The sequence below is a fragment of the Dasypus novemcinctus genome, chromosome 18, assembly GCF_030445035.2.
Source record: "Dasypus novemcinctus isolate mDasNov1 chromosome 18, mDasNov1.1.hap2, whole genome shotgun sequence".
Classification (NCBI taxonomy): Eukaryota; Metazoa; Chordata; class Mammalia; order Cingulata; family Dasypodidae; genus Dasypus; species Dasypus novemcinctus.
In genome coordinates, this window is record NC_080690.1 from 53,384,610 (window position 1) to 53,399,188 (window position 14,579).

Consider the following 14,579-nt stretch of genomic DNA (forward strand, 5'->3'; position numbering starts at 1 on the left):
TATACTTCCTTGGTACAAAGCATTTGTTTTACCTGGAAGCTTCTGACAAATGTAAATTCTTACAATTCTTACATCACTTCAGATCTATTTTATCAGAAGGTGGGACATAGCAAACAGTATTTTAACAAGCCCTCGTGGTGATTCTGGCACACCCAGAATTGTGAACCAATGGATTAGATCCAAGCACAAAGCACAACGTAATACATGACTGATGTTCAACCACTCTTTTTTTTTTTGCAATGTGAGAATGAAGCCCATTGGAAATGAATTATTAATTATCCACACCAAAAGTATATTAGCAAAGAGACCAGGCCACTTTTCTCTAGCTTTGCTAGTCTTCCACAAAACGCTATAGTAAGGTTAATCTTAATTCTTCAAGAGGAAAATGCAGAAAAAGTTGACAAGAAATACGTCCCAGTGCATTTTGTATACAAAATTATTAGAGACCAAAATTTTTAAAAAAGATATACTTTTTAAATTCCACCCAACTCGAGATGGTTCCCTCATCTGTCTACTTGTGTGCTCACTGTACTTGCTCATTGTCTGCTCATCTTCTCTAAGAGGCACTGGGAACTGAACCCAGGATCTCCCACGTGGGAGGCAAGAGCCCAGTCACCTGAGCCACATCTGCTCCCTGCTGGCACCACCATCTGCTGGCTGTGGTGTGTGCTGTTCTTAAGTAGGAGTTACTGTGAACCAAACCCTGGATTTCCCATATGGGAAGCAGGTGTCCAACTGCCTGAGTCACACCTGCACCCAGAGACCAAGAATTTCACTCACACCACTTCTTTTGCAGCTGTGGTTTTCAACTTCATATTTATTGCCTCCAATTGAATGACAATACATTTACATGCACATTGGTTAAAAACAATTTCTGTGGAGGACTCAGTTTGAGTGAAACTGCTACTGGTATAAGAAATCCATGTCCATTTACAAGCTGGTTTGCTCTCCTGTGGATTCCTATGCTTACTAAAAGATACACGTCAAATATTTCTGCAGAATTCCTGCATCCTTCATGTCATTCAGCATTAATCTCTTGAAGTCTAATAAGATCCCTTGGTGAAGTGCTATATTTCTTACATAAGATTTTTCTCTGGTGTGAATTTACTGACATAAAAGGAGGGATGAATTTAAACTGAGATGTCCCCAAATTATTATATTCATAGGACTTCTTTCCTGTATGAGTTAGTACATGCATTACAAGGGATTATTACTTTGGATCTATCTGACATTTGTTACATGTATAGAGTTGCTCTCCAAAGTGGATTCACTTAGGTCCATTCGGATTTACTTAATGGTTAAAGGTTTTCCCACAATGAGTGCATCAGTAGGGTTCCTCTCCAGTATGAACCCCAGATGGGCAGTTTAAAGTGTGTCTATTGGGAAACGGACTTTGGCCCAGTGGTTAGGGTGTCCGTCTACCATATGGGAGGTCCGCGGTTCAAACCCCGGGCCTCCTTGACCCGTGTGGAGCTGGCCATGCGCAGTGCTGATGCGCGCAAGGAGTGCCCTGCCACGCAGGGGTGTCCCCCGCGTGGGGCCCCCACGCGCAAGGAGTGCGCCCGTGAGGAGAGCCGCCCAGCGTGAAAAGAAAGAGCAGCCTGCCCAGGAATGGCGCCGCCCACACTTCCCGAGCCGCTGACGACAACAGAAGCGGACAAAGAAACAAGACACAGCAAATAGACACCAAGAACAGACAACCAGGGGAGGGGGGGGGAAATTAAATAAATAAATAAATCTTTTAAAAAAATAAATAAATAAATAGTGTCTATTGCTAAAGACCTTCCCATATTCATTACATTTATAGAACTTTCCTAAATACTGCAGTCATTTGGTTTCTCTGATTTCTCACATGTAAAGTGAGAGGACCTAAAGTCTTTTCTGCACTTACTGGGCTATTAGGTTTCTCTCCTATATATTCTCTATTGGACAATAAAATTTGAGCCTTTACTGAAAGTTTTCAGGAGCCGGTGTAGCTCAGTGGTTGAAAGCTGGCTTCCCACATACAAGGTCCCAGGGTCAATTCCCAGAACCATACCTATTAAAAAAAATAAACTTTCCCAACATTCATCAGATTTTTATGGCTTTTCTATATAAAGTTTGCAGTACAACTGAAATTTTTCACACATTAAAATACATTCATAGGATTTCTCTCCAGTATGAATTCTATGTTGAAACAGGGATGACCTATGACTGAAAACTTTCCCACATATACTGTATTCTTAAGGTTTCAATTGAGCGGGGTTTCTCACATGCAGATTCTGTGACTGAGGATGGCTGAAAGATTTCCTGCATATTTGACATTCAGAAGGTTTTTGTTCAGTATGAATATCCTGATACTGAAGAAGAAAGACTAATAAAGACATTTCTTGCATTCATATTACTTCTTCACAGTTTGACTTTTTGATGTCGAATAAGGTGTGAAGTAAGGTGTGAGTTGCAGCAAAAGGCTTTCCCACATTCACTACATCCATAAGGTTTCTCTCCAGTATGACTTTTCTGATGGTGAATGAGAGAGGAACTATGAATGAAGGCTTTCTCACAAAAACGACACTCATAGACTTTATCTTGAGTATGAATTCTCAAATGGTTAATGAGATATGTAACACGAATAAAAGATTTTCCACAGTCTATGCATTCATATGGTTTTCCTCCAGTGTGAGTTCTTTGATGAACATTAAGTGATGAGACATGCTTAAAGGCCTTCCCACATTCAATACATGTCAGGCTGCTCTCCACTATGATTTATCTGATGTCGAGAAAGGGTTGAGCTATCGATAAATGCCTTCCCACACTCATGACATTCATAGGGTTTCTCTCCAGTATGAACTCGGCAATGGCAATTCAGTCTTGATTGATGGTCAAAGGCTTTTCCACATTCATGGCATATATAGATTTTTTCTCTATTTTAAGTCTGGTAATGGGCAAGATCTTTGCTCTGGCTGAAGGCTGCTGTACTTTCATTAGAATTAAAAAGTTTCTCTCCATCACCGATTTTCTCATTGTGTAATTGACTCTTTGAGTACACTCTTCTTAAATATATCATATTTACTGTGATTTTCCTTCAGAAGCCATTCTCTGTGGTACAGAAAGAATAGACTTTTAAGTGGAAAATGCTACTAAACGTATTCATAAACACTTTTCCCAGTGGGGCTTCCTCTAAAGGTGAAGGTCAGTGGTTTGAAATGTTTCACCTGATTTCTGTGCTTCCTCTCCAAATCTCTGTATTTCCAATCCTCATTAAAATTTAACCATTCAAGATATTATTTTGTAATTTTTTCTATATTTGCCCTTTGCGATGAATCATCCTCCTCCTCCTTTGTTCATAATTCCTTGTCTCCCCGTCTTGATCCCCAATCTGAAATATACCAAAAAAGCAAAATGTAGCTTTTTCTGTACTTAAACAGACACTTATATGGATAAAAAGGCCGCCAGAAACCATGTGCCTCTAACAACTCTCATATAGTTCAATGATTTCTGAACAATGCTCAAGTGGAGCACAAAGACTACAGATAGAGAAGCAGAAACAGACAAGGATAAGGGAAATGGCTTAAATATAGACAATCAGTATTTGAAAAAAAAAAAAAAAAGAAACTATCTGAAATAAAATGTGGAAGGCATTCTGGATTGCAAGCCATCACTTTGTTTCTGTATTCATGTGAATGACCACTGCCTTGGTTCTACCTTCAATTAGACTAACACTTTATTCGCAGAAGTTCAGCTTTGTGAAAACTGGTATTTCTACCTAAGTGGTAGCTTTTCTTAGCCTAAAAACATCAGCATATACTTTCTTAACTGGACTTAGAAAAGAATAATTTGCCATATTTACTTCCAAATAAAAATATCAGTATAGTTATTATGATGCCAAAAGCCTACACATCTGATTAATGGAATAAGTAATACACACAGATATTAAGAGGGGATGGTGGAATGGTCCTTTTGGGATCTGAGGTGAAGATCCCTTGATTTTCTGTAAAAAGAATATTCCTATAACATCTTAAAATGCTTCCATACTTCTATAAGCAACTTTACTACAAAGACTTCCCATGACTGATTCACCACGACTCACCTGGAAACATAACTTTTGACAATTTTTGTTCTACCATCCAGGGCTCTTTGCCTTCCTCCAATGATGTGATCACATATGGCTGAGGTATGGAAAGACCTCCTTACAGGAAAAATGTAGAACTTGTTTAAATTGTGGTCCTTAGGGAGGCATGGCCATTACTAAGGGACCAGAGGATGGCTGAAATGGGAAGATAAGTTTTAGGCATGATACAACAGAGCTGTACTTTTTCTTGATAACAAATATAAGAAATTTGTCACTTACTTAGGAAGATCCCCAGCAATTCAGAGCGGCAAAATAAAGACCTACCCCAGGAGGCAGAGGGAGCAATATCCCTATGTAGCGAGACTAGATTCTTACAATTCTGAACTATCACATTTGTATAAATCCCTCTGAGCAAAAATCTAGCCATCCCCATTCTTTCTAAGTAAAATCTATGGCACATCATTAAATGTCACCTGAAATGAGAAACATATTTAGGCGCAAGCATGGCGAAAGCCACTTCTGTCACTAGAAAAGGGGTAAAATTACCCAATTTGTGGAAAAGAGGCAAAAAATTTCAGAATTGTGACCATGATCAAGAATCTGACCTAAGTCATGGAATAATTAGATAATTATGTGCTTGGCTTTGTTATGCAGTAAGGATGAGAGACAAAATGGAATAGCTTTGTTTAAGGAGAGTTAATTTTATTGAAGAGATTAAAATGTTACAAATTCTTAAAAAGCAGTATTCAATATCTGACTGCAAATAATCAAGTGCTGCGTTGTGCTAGGTAAGCAATAAAGAATGAGGCTAAATTAATTGACACTCAAATGGGATGCTCAATAGGATCCACTAAAGTTCAGAAAAAGAATGAATGACACTATTTTATTAAAAAACAGAAATACAGGGCGGCGGACTTGGCCCAGTAGTTAGGGCGTCCATCTACCACATGGGAGGTCCACGGTTCAAACCCCGGTCCTCCTTGACCCGTGTGGAGCTGGCCCATGTGCAGTGCTGATGCGCACATGGGGTGCCCTGCCACGCAGGGGTGTCCCCCGTGTAAGGGAGCCCCATGCGCAAGGAGTGTGCCCTGTAAGGAGAGCTGCCCAGCGCGAAAGAAAGTGCAGCCTGCCCAAGAATGGTGCCACACACTCGGAGAGCTGACACAACAAGATGGTACAACAGAAAGAAACACAGATTCCCGTGCCGCTGATAACAACAGAAGCAGACAAAGAAGACGCAGCAAATAGACATAGAGAACAGACAACCAGGGTGGGCGGGAGGAAGGTAAAGGGAGACAAATAAATAAATAATAAAATAAATCTTTAAAAACCAAAAAAACAAAAACAAAAAACAACGGAAATACAGATTTATGGTGTGTCCTTAAACTCTGTATTGATAAGTAATTTGATAACTAAAATAATTTGAGACCTCTGAGTAAGAACACTGAAGGACTGCCATTAAGTAATCCTTCAGCAGGGCCTTAGAAGAAAAGCAAAGAAAAGGACACATTTCAAGGAAAACATCCTAAGGAAATATTAATAGATAGGCTAAGATATTTCCTCTCAGCAGAAACCATTCACAGTATTATTCAAAATAGCAAAGGTTTAAAAAAAGCTTAAGTGTTTCTTAAAAGCTTACACATAATATACACGCAAAAATTATGTGTATATTACACATAATATACACACAAAATGGATGCACTGAAAATGGCATGATAACTATCTTTCACTGGAAAAATAAACGTTTCTTACTTGTAGTAACTTCTCTCCAAGTGTACTAGATTCAATATTCTAATAAGTTACTTAAAATTTTTGCATATATGTTTATAAGTGACACTAGTCTTAAAGTCCAGGGCTTTATCTTTATCAGGTGTTGTGGAAATAACTAAAAATCAAATCTCCTACCAACTGAGAATATCCTTTCCCCACAAATGTAGAAAACAAGTTTTATTATTGAAAAAGTATTAAACCAGAGTGTGATGTGCTTCACAGATAAATCGCTTATGAGATTGCAAAAACAAAAAGAAATTTTTTACAAAGCCAGACAGATGCTATCCATTATATACATATTCCAAAGTAAACAATAATTTGTTCTTAAGTAACAGAACTTGACAGCACCATTTGCTATACAGTTTATCATGAATTCACCTGGTAACTGGAGTGGCTATCTGGGTTAACTACCTTCATCCAAAAGAAAAATAAAACTTCTGGCATCTTTGTCACAATCAGGCGGTTATAATTTGGCACAAGTGCCTATGCTAAACTCCTAGAGAGGTAGGAAGATACTGGAAGATCCTTGATGTTTCCTTTTCAGAGATGGCTCCAAGGCCCTTAAGAAAGATATTACTGGGTCATAAACTTGCAAGAGGCTTACTAGCTTTTACCAAGATTTACATGCATCTCAGAGGGATAAGGAACAAATTTACGATTATAAGTTTTTTCATAGAAATGCTCTAAGAAAAGGGAGGTGGGGTGGGAGTTTTTTGGCACTAGGGAAAATTCAGTTTCTTTAGATTTGAATTTACCATTACACAGTTATTTATTTGGTTTATGCCAGTCTCATCACATTAACTGAAAGTTTTTCCACCTTTTCCTGTTTTACACAAAGGTTTTAAAATGCTTTGCTTTAACAAATTTAATCTGATAAACCAAATAAGAAAGCAACACTGTTAATTATAAAAACACTATGTTAAATGTAAAAACAGTTTTAGTCTACTGATGCAAAGATAATTCCTATTTTCACATTTGAAAACATAATGGCATAATACTGAACAGCTTGAAGAAAACCCCCATAACTTCAGTAAGAGATAATCTGTGCTCTTTATTTTTCTTTAGATCATAGTTTCTCCACCTTGGCACTATTACCATTCTGTTGCATGGAGCTGTCCTGTGCACTGCGGGCTGTCCAGCAGCATTCCTCTACTCACTAGATGCCGTGGCAACAAGCCTCTATTTGTGATGACCACATATGTCTCTAAACATTAGCAAATGTCTCTCATGTGTGGGGCAAGAAGGATAAAATTGTCTCTGTTTGAGAACCACTGCTTTAGAAAACTTTTGAGTTTCTTGAAAGTCTCACTTAGGTCTCTCTACCTATGCTCAAGGTGTTCTCTCAGTTGAAACCTCACTTCCTTCCACCTGTGTTCCCTAATACTGTGCAACAACAAAACCCAGCACCAGCCTTACTTTCACAGGATTGTTTTTCCCTCGAATTACCTAAGGTGTTCACTCATCTCTCTCCCCAATGTACTTAAATATTTATCAACACTTCATTTTTTATGCTTTCTTACTTTTCTACCTGTACTGTTCAGTACAGTAGCCTAGCCACATAAGACTATATAAATTAAAATTAAATTAAAAATTCAGCTCCTTCATCACTCTACCCACACGCAGTTCAAATGCTCAACAGCCACATGTAGCTGGTGGCTACTGTATTGGACAGCAGATATAAAACATTTTCAGCATTGCAGGAAGTTCTCTTAGATTGCAATGCACTAGATTATAGAGGTAGTGTACACACAGCCCAATGAAAGGTTCTTCCTAATAGATGATCTCATTTGCTTAGAAAAGCAATGAATGAATGTTCGTGACATTAGTTCACTTTGCCTTTTCCTTTTAAAAAGTCCCTCTCCAGGGGGAGGAAACAAATCTGCAAACATTAAACATATACTCTATCAGCTAGTGCATGATAAGTACTAATGAATCATGACAATAAAGCACTGAAGGAAGATGGGAACAGATGGGCCAGGGAAGGTGTCTGCAATTTGAAATAAGTGTTTAGGAGAGCTTTATGGAATAGGAGTTGAGCAAAGATATGAAACTGGTGAGAGCACAAGCTTCTGCACAAATGGGTAGAACATTTCAAGTTGGCAATACAGCAACTTCCAAGGCCTGGAGGCATTAGCCTCTGTGGGTGGAGCTCACAGGGAATAATGAGGCAGAGAAGGTAGGGAGGCTCAGAGAGGGAACAGAGTGCCTACTTGTACTAAGCTTTTTAGGTCATTGAAGAACTCTGGCTGCTATTTTGCAGCAGAGCCACTAAAGAGTTTTAAACTGAGGAATGATAGGGTTTTATTTTAAACAGGATTACTATGATGACTATTTTGAGAACAGACTTAAAAGGTGTAAGGGCAAAAGCAGGGAATCCAGCTGCAATCCACTACAGTAATCCAGGTGGCTTGGATCCGTTGTTGGCAATGATGGGGTAACCAGTGGTCAGATTCTGTGTATATTATTAGGGTAGAGCCAAACAGTGATTGAACATGAATTGTAAGAGGGAAAAATGCAACCAAGGATGATTCCAAACACCTTTTGACTTGAGCAACTTAAAGGATATATTTATACTATTAACTTAAAGCAAAAAAACTAACATTCCAAATGGACATTTTGAGTTGCAATGACAATTTTTCTGGCTTAAGACTCTAAAGGACTTCCAGTAGAAAACTAAGAAATCTTTTGAGCTGTTTTAGAAGAGATGCACTGAGAGTAGGACAGCACTTGGAGCTCTTAGATCCAGTCCCTAAATTACCTTTGTTAGGTGGGAACTCTCTGGAGAAGCAAAGCACAGACTCCAGAATCTGGATAAGAAAAAAGGGTTTCAGGAAGATTTGGGGACAAACTGACTCACGTACTACATAACTTTGCAATTTCCAACAGCCAACACAGCCCTCTTTTCAGGTTCCTGTCTTAGAGAATGGCAAAGCTGCTTTTCCTCCTCCTCTCTGCAGCCACCTTATTTAAGTGCCCTGAGAAAGTAGAGCCAGGGCAGGAAAAAGCATTTTAGGAAAGCAGCACTTCTACCTCGCAGCTCTGACACATTTGCAAGGAAAAGCAACCTGGAAATCACTCTCTGGGGCTCCAATCTTTCCTTGAACTAAAAGTAAGCAAGGGGTTACCATTTACCAGGTGCTAACTGCGTGCACATCAACCACTCCGTACAAAAAACAGACCGAGAAAAAAGTAATAATGTTAAATCAGATCGTTCAATCTTCACCCCCCGGCATAGTGGGCATTCGTATTATTCATTTTTTTTTAACTAAACTAAAACAAGGAGATACTGATGCCGTTTGTGAAGAGACTCGGCGTGAGGACCGGATTACATAAAAATGGTTGTAGATCACGATCGCTTTTTAAGGGCGGTTCCTACTCCCCTTTTACGGAACAGGACACAGGCCCGGGGAAGATAATGCCCTGTCCTAGGTCACACCGCTGGGCAGACCCTGGGACCAGCAAGGGTTGGCGGCCAAGCCCAACCCCCGGGATCCGCGGGCCACAGGTCCGCCCGCCACCCTCCCGGGACCTGCACTTGCCGGAATCCTCGGGGGTCGGGACCCACCGGCGCCGCGGGCCTCCACAGGCACCGAAGCCCGCTGGGTGCCTCTCCCTGAACCCACGGGCGCCTAGAGCGTATTGCCCCGCGGGTGGCTGGTGAGCGGAGGTAGCCTCCGCCCTTCCAGAAAAAGCACTGCTCGAAGGCCGCTCGAACTCCAAGATTCTGCCGCGAGTCCAGAAACTGCCGTGGGCTGAGTCTAGCGGAGCCAGCCTGGGGCGGAATTTCCCAGACTCCTCCCTGTCGGAGACAAAAGAAACTGACGCTGACAAAAACCGTCGTCTAGGCAGTAAAACCACATTTCCCAGAAGTCATTGCGGCAGCTGGGTCTCCGCGCGACGCGGTATCAACGGCCTTGGCTTTCTGGAAAACTACCCCGCCTGGAGCCATCCTCACAAGATGGGTTAACTAGGATACGGATGCGGAGTTTAGAACAACCATCTTCTCTGATGCACTGTACTTTTCAAAATGAGGGCAGCTCTCCATTGTAAGGACATTGGCACCAAACTATGAAACCACACTTTCCTTGTATCCGGCGCTCACGTGTTCGGGACTATACTTACTAAAGTGTCCTGTGGTTGTTCCGTCCCTTGTCTAATGATCATGTAGCCACAGGTAGTGGGCTTGGTTAACACATTCCACTGAAGTCATGCAGAGACATCACTGGTAGTCATTGGTATTGGATCAGTAGCTACCACACTGAAGTGCATGACACATGCTGGAAGGACTGGAAGATGGCATACCTGAGTGAGCGCTTTGAAGACTTCCCTGAACCTTTGGAGCTGAGCCACCCGGTCTCCAGAAGAGACTTAAGCTTACTTTGCCCAGTTAACCTAATGGAGAACTGGCCATCCGGAGCAATAGCCAACGTACGTTTAGGTTGCTTTTTTTCCTTCCTTTCTTTTAATGTGTGCTTGTGTTTTTTAAAAATTTTATTGATGTTTAATATTAAAAAATGAGCATACATAAACAATAACTATATACTAAAAGTTATGAACTTAAAATATAAACATGCATACAATCATGCAGGGATCCCATACATTACCCCACTACGAACACTTTGCAATATTGTGAAAATTGTTACAAACTATGTAAAAGTGTTGTTGAAATATCCCTAGTAACTATAGTCCATATCTTACATTTGGTGTATTTTTACTCCATCCCACCGTAGTATTTTTTAAAAATATTTTTACTGCAGAAGTTTTGAACTTAAAAAATAATCATGCACATGTGCAGAATTTCAAAACAGAACAACTCTATCAACACGCCACACTGTGGTGGAGTATTTGTTGTAGATTATGAGATAATATCAAGCTATTACCACCAACCATGTTGATGGTGCACATTGGGCACACTTTTCTCATACTTCCCCATTATCAACACAGTACATCTTCGGCATACCTGCGTGAATATTACAGTATTTCTGCATACCATAGTCCATAGGTCACACCAATTGTATTTTTTCCATGCTTCTCCACATTCCCACCATCCTGCAATAGTGACGTACATCCACTCTAGCTCACAAAAGGACACTATTGCATCTGTACCATCAACCACAATTCTCTTCAATGTCTGGGTTCACTGTGTTATTCAGTCCCTAGATTATTCTCTAGCTTTCTTTCAGATGACATTTACATTCCTAGATCATTTTAAGCCACAATCCCATTTATAAACCAGTTGCTACTCACTATAATGTGTTACCATTAACTCTATTCATTTCCACACTTATAGTCAAATTCATTAAAACTTCTGCATATATTAAGCACTGTAGTTCTTCTCAACCCTCTCTTATCACCTAATAACTTGTACTCTAGGTTTTAACTCCATGTGTATTCTTCATATTTAGTTCATATTAATGAGACCATGAGATATTTGTGTCTGGCTTACTTCAGTTAGAATAATGTCTTTAAGATTCATCCATGTTATATGTGTCCCAATTTCATTTCTTACTGCAGCATAGTATTCCATCATATATATGTACCACATTTTGTTTATCCATTCATTGGTTGATGGACACTTGGGTTGTTTCCATCTTTTGGCAATTGTGAATAACACTGCAATGAACATAGTTATGCAGATGTCTGTTTGTGTCACAGTTTTCAGTTCTTTTGGATATATTCCTAGTAGAAGAATTGTTGGATCATGTGGCAGGTCTATATTTAGCTTCCTGAGGAACCTCCAAACTGTCTTCCACAGATGGCCCACCATTTTACAATCTCACCAACAGTGAAGTAGTGTTTGTAGTGCTCCACATCTTTTCCAGCACTTATTGTTTTCTGTTTTGTTTTTTTTTTAAATTATGGCCATTCTATGTGGTGTAAGATGATATCTCACTGTTGTTTTGATTTGCATTTCCCTAATAGCTAGTGATATTGTACATTTTTTCATGTGCTTTTTGACCATTTTTATTTCCTCCTTGGAGAAATGTCTATTTAAATCTCTTGCCCCTTTTTAAAATTGGATTGCTTGCTCTTTTATTGTTGAGTTGTATGATCTCTCTTTTTAAAAAAAAGATTAATTTTTTATTTATTTCTTTCCCCTCCTCTCCCCTCCCCTGTTGTCTGATCTCTGTATCTGTGTGTTCTTCTGTGTCGCTTGCATTCTTTGTCAGTGGCACCAGGAATCTGTGTCTCTTTTTGTTGTGTCATCTTGCTGCATCAGCTCTCCATGTGTGTGTGGCACCACTCCTGGGTAGGCTGCGCTTTTTTCATGTGGGGTGTCTCTCCACGCAGGTGCACTCATTGCACATGGGACTCCTATATGTGGGGGACACCCCTGCATGGCACGGCACTCCTTGCACACATCAGCACTGTGCATGGGCCTGCTCACCACCTGGGTCAGAAGGTCCTGGGTTTGAACCCTGACCTCCCATATGGTAGGCAGATGCTTTATCAGTTGAACCAAATCTGCTTCCCAATGTCTGATCTCTTTATAAAGAATGGAAATCAAACCCTTATCAGATATATGTGGTTTCCAAATATTTTCTCCCATCGAGTGGGCTGCCTTTTTTTACCTTCTTGATGAAGTCCTTTGAATCATGAAAGTGTTTAATTTTGAGGAGGTCCCATTTATCCTTGATTTCTATTGTTGCTCATGCTTTTGGTGTAAGGTTTAAGAATGCACCACCTATCATCAGGTCTTGAAGATGTTTTCCTACATTTCCTTCTAGGAGTTTTGTGGTTGTTGCTTTTATATTTAGGTCTTTGATCCATATTGAGTTAATTTTTGTATAAGGTGTGAGATAGGGATCTTCTTTCTTTCTTTTGGGTGTGGATATCCTTCTCCAAGACCATTTGTTGAGTACACTGTTCTGCCCCAGCTGGGTGAGATTGACAGGTTGTAAAAAATCACTTGACCATAGATGTGAGGATCTGTTTCTATACCATCAATTCAGTTCCATTGATCTATGTGTCTATCTTTATGCCAATAATGTATTGTTTTTTTAACACTGTAGCTAGTATTATTATTTAAAGTCTGGAAATGAGCATCCTCCAACTTCGCTTTTTATTTTTAAGATGTTTCTGGCTATTCAGGGCTCTAGCCCTTCCAAGTACATGTGATAATTGTGTTTTCATTTGTTTAAAAAATGCTGGTGGAATTTTTATCAGGATTGCATTGAATCTCTATATCAATTTGGGCAGAAATAACATCTTAATGATATTTATTCTCCTAATCCATGAACATGGAATGTTCTTTAAATTATTTAGATCTTTTTTCATTTCTTTTAACAATGCATTGTAGTTTTCTGAATACTAGTGCTTTACATCCTTCATTAAGTTTATTCCTAAATATTCGATTTTTCAGTTGGTATTTTTTTCTGACTTCCTACTCAGATTGCACATTACGACTGTATAGAAACAACACTGGTTTTTGCATATTGATCTTGTTATCGTGACACTCTGCTGAAATCACTCATTAGTTCTAGCAGCTTTTTTGTTGAGTTTTCAGGAATTTCTAGATATAGGATCATATCCTCTGCGAGTAGTAAAATTTTTACTTCTTCCTTTCCTATTTGGATGACTTTTATTTATTGCCTGATTGCTCTCACTAGGACCTCTAGCATGATATTGAACAACAGTGGTGACAATGGGCATCCTTGTCTTGTTCCTGATCTCAACAGGAAAGCTTTCAGTCTTTTGTCATTGAGTACAATGTTAGCTGTGGGGTTTTCTTATACAGCCTTTATCATATTGAGAAAATGTCCTTCAATTTCTATGTTTTGTAGGATTTTTATCGAGAAAGGGTGCTGTATTTTGTCAAATGCCTTTTCTGTGTCAATCAATAGGATCATGTGATTTTTCTTCTTTGATTTATTAATGTGGTGTATAACACTGATTTTCTTTTGTTGACCTACCCTTTCATGCCTGATATAAAGCCCACTGGGTTATGCTGGATAATTCTTTTATTGTGTTGTTTGATTTGATTAGCAAGTATTTTGTTAGGGATTTTTGCAACTGTATTCATTAGAGAAAAGGGTTAGTAATTTTCTTTTTTTGTAATATCTTTATCTGGCTTTGGTATTAGGGTGATATTGGCTTCATAGAATGAGTTTGGCAGTATTCCTTCTTGTCCAACTTTTTGGAAGAGGTTGAGTATTAAATATTCTTTGAATGCTTGGTAGAACTCATCTGTGAATCCATCTGTTCCTGGACTTTTCATTTTGGGGAGTTGTTTGATGATTATTTCAATCTCTTTAGTTGTGATTGGTTTGTTGAGGTCTTCTATTTCTTCTAGGGTCAACGTAGGTTGTTCTTACATTCTAGTAATTTTTCAGTTTTGCATACATTGTCTAGCTTTTTGGCATACTATTCTTCATAGCATCCTCTTTTGATCTCTTTTATTGCTATGGGGTCAGTAGTAAGGTCCCCATTTTCATTTTTTATTTCATTTATTTGCATCTTCTCCCTTTTTTTCAGTCTAGGTAAGTGTTTCTTGATATTGTTAATCTCGAAGAAATAACTTTTGGTCTTGTTAATTCTCTCTATTGTTTTTTGTTCTCTATTTCATTTATTTCTGCTCTGATCTTTGTTATTTCATTCTTTCTAGTAGATTTGGGATTAGTTTGCTGTTCTTTTTCTAGTTCCTCCAGCTGTGTAGTTAGGTCATTTATCTTAGCTCTATTTTCTTTTTTAATCTAAGTATTGAGGGCTATAAATTTCCCTCTCAGCACTGCCTTTGCTGCATCCCATAAGTTCTGGT

At 39.1% G+C, this 14,579-nt stretch overlaps 1 pseudogene; it reads right to left on the bottom strand.

Moving 5' to 3' along the window:
• Positions 1–2,062: 2,062 nt before the first annotated feature.
• On the bottom strand, positions 2,063–10,770 carry LOC101410745 (zinc finger protein 181-like; annotated as a pseudogene).
• Between the last annotated feature and the right edge of the window lie 3,809 nt (positions 10,771–14,579).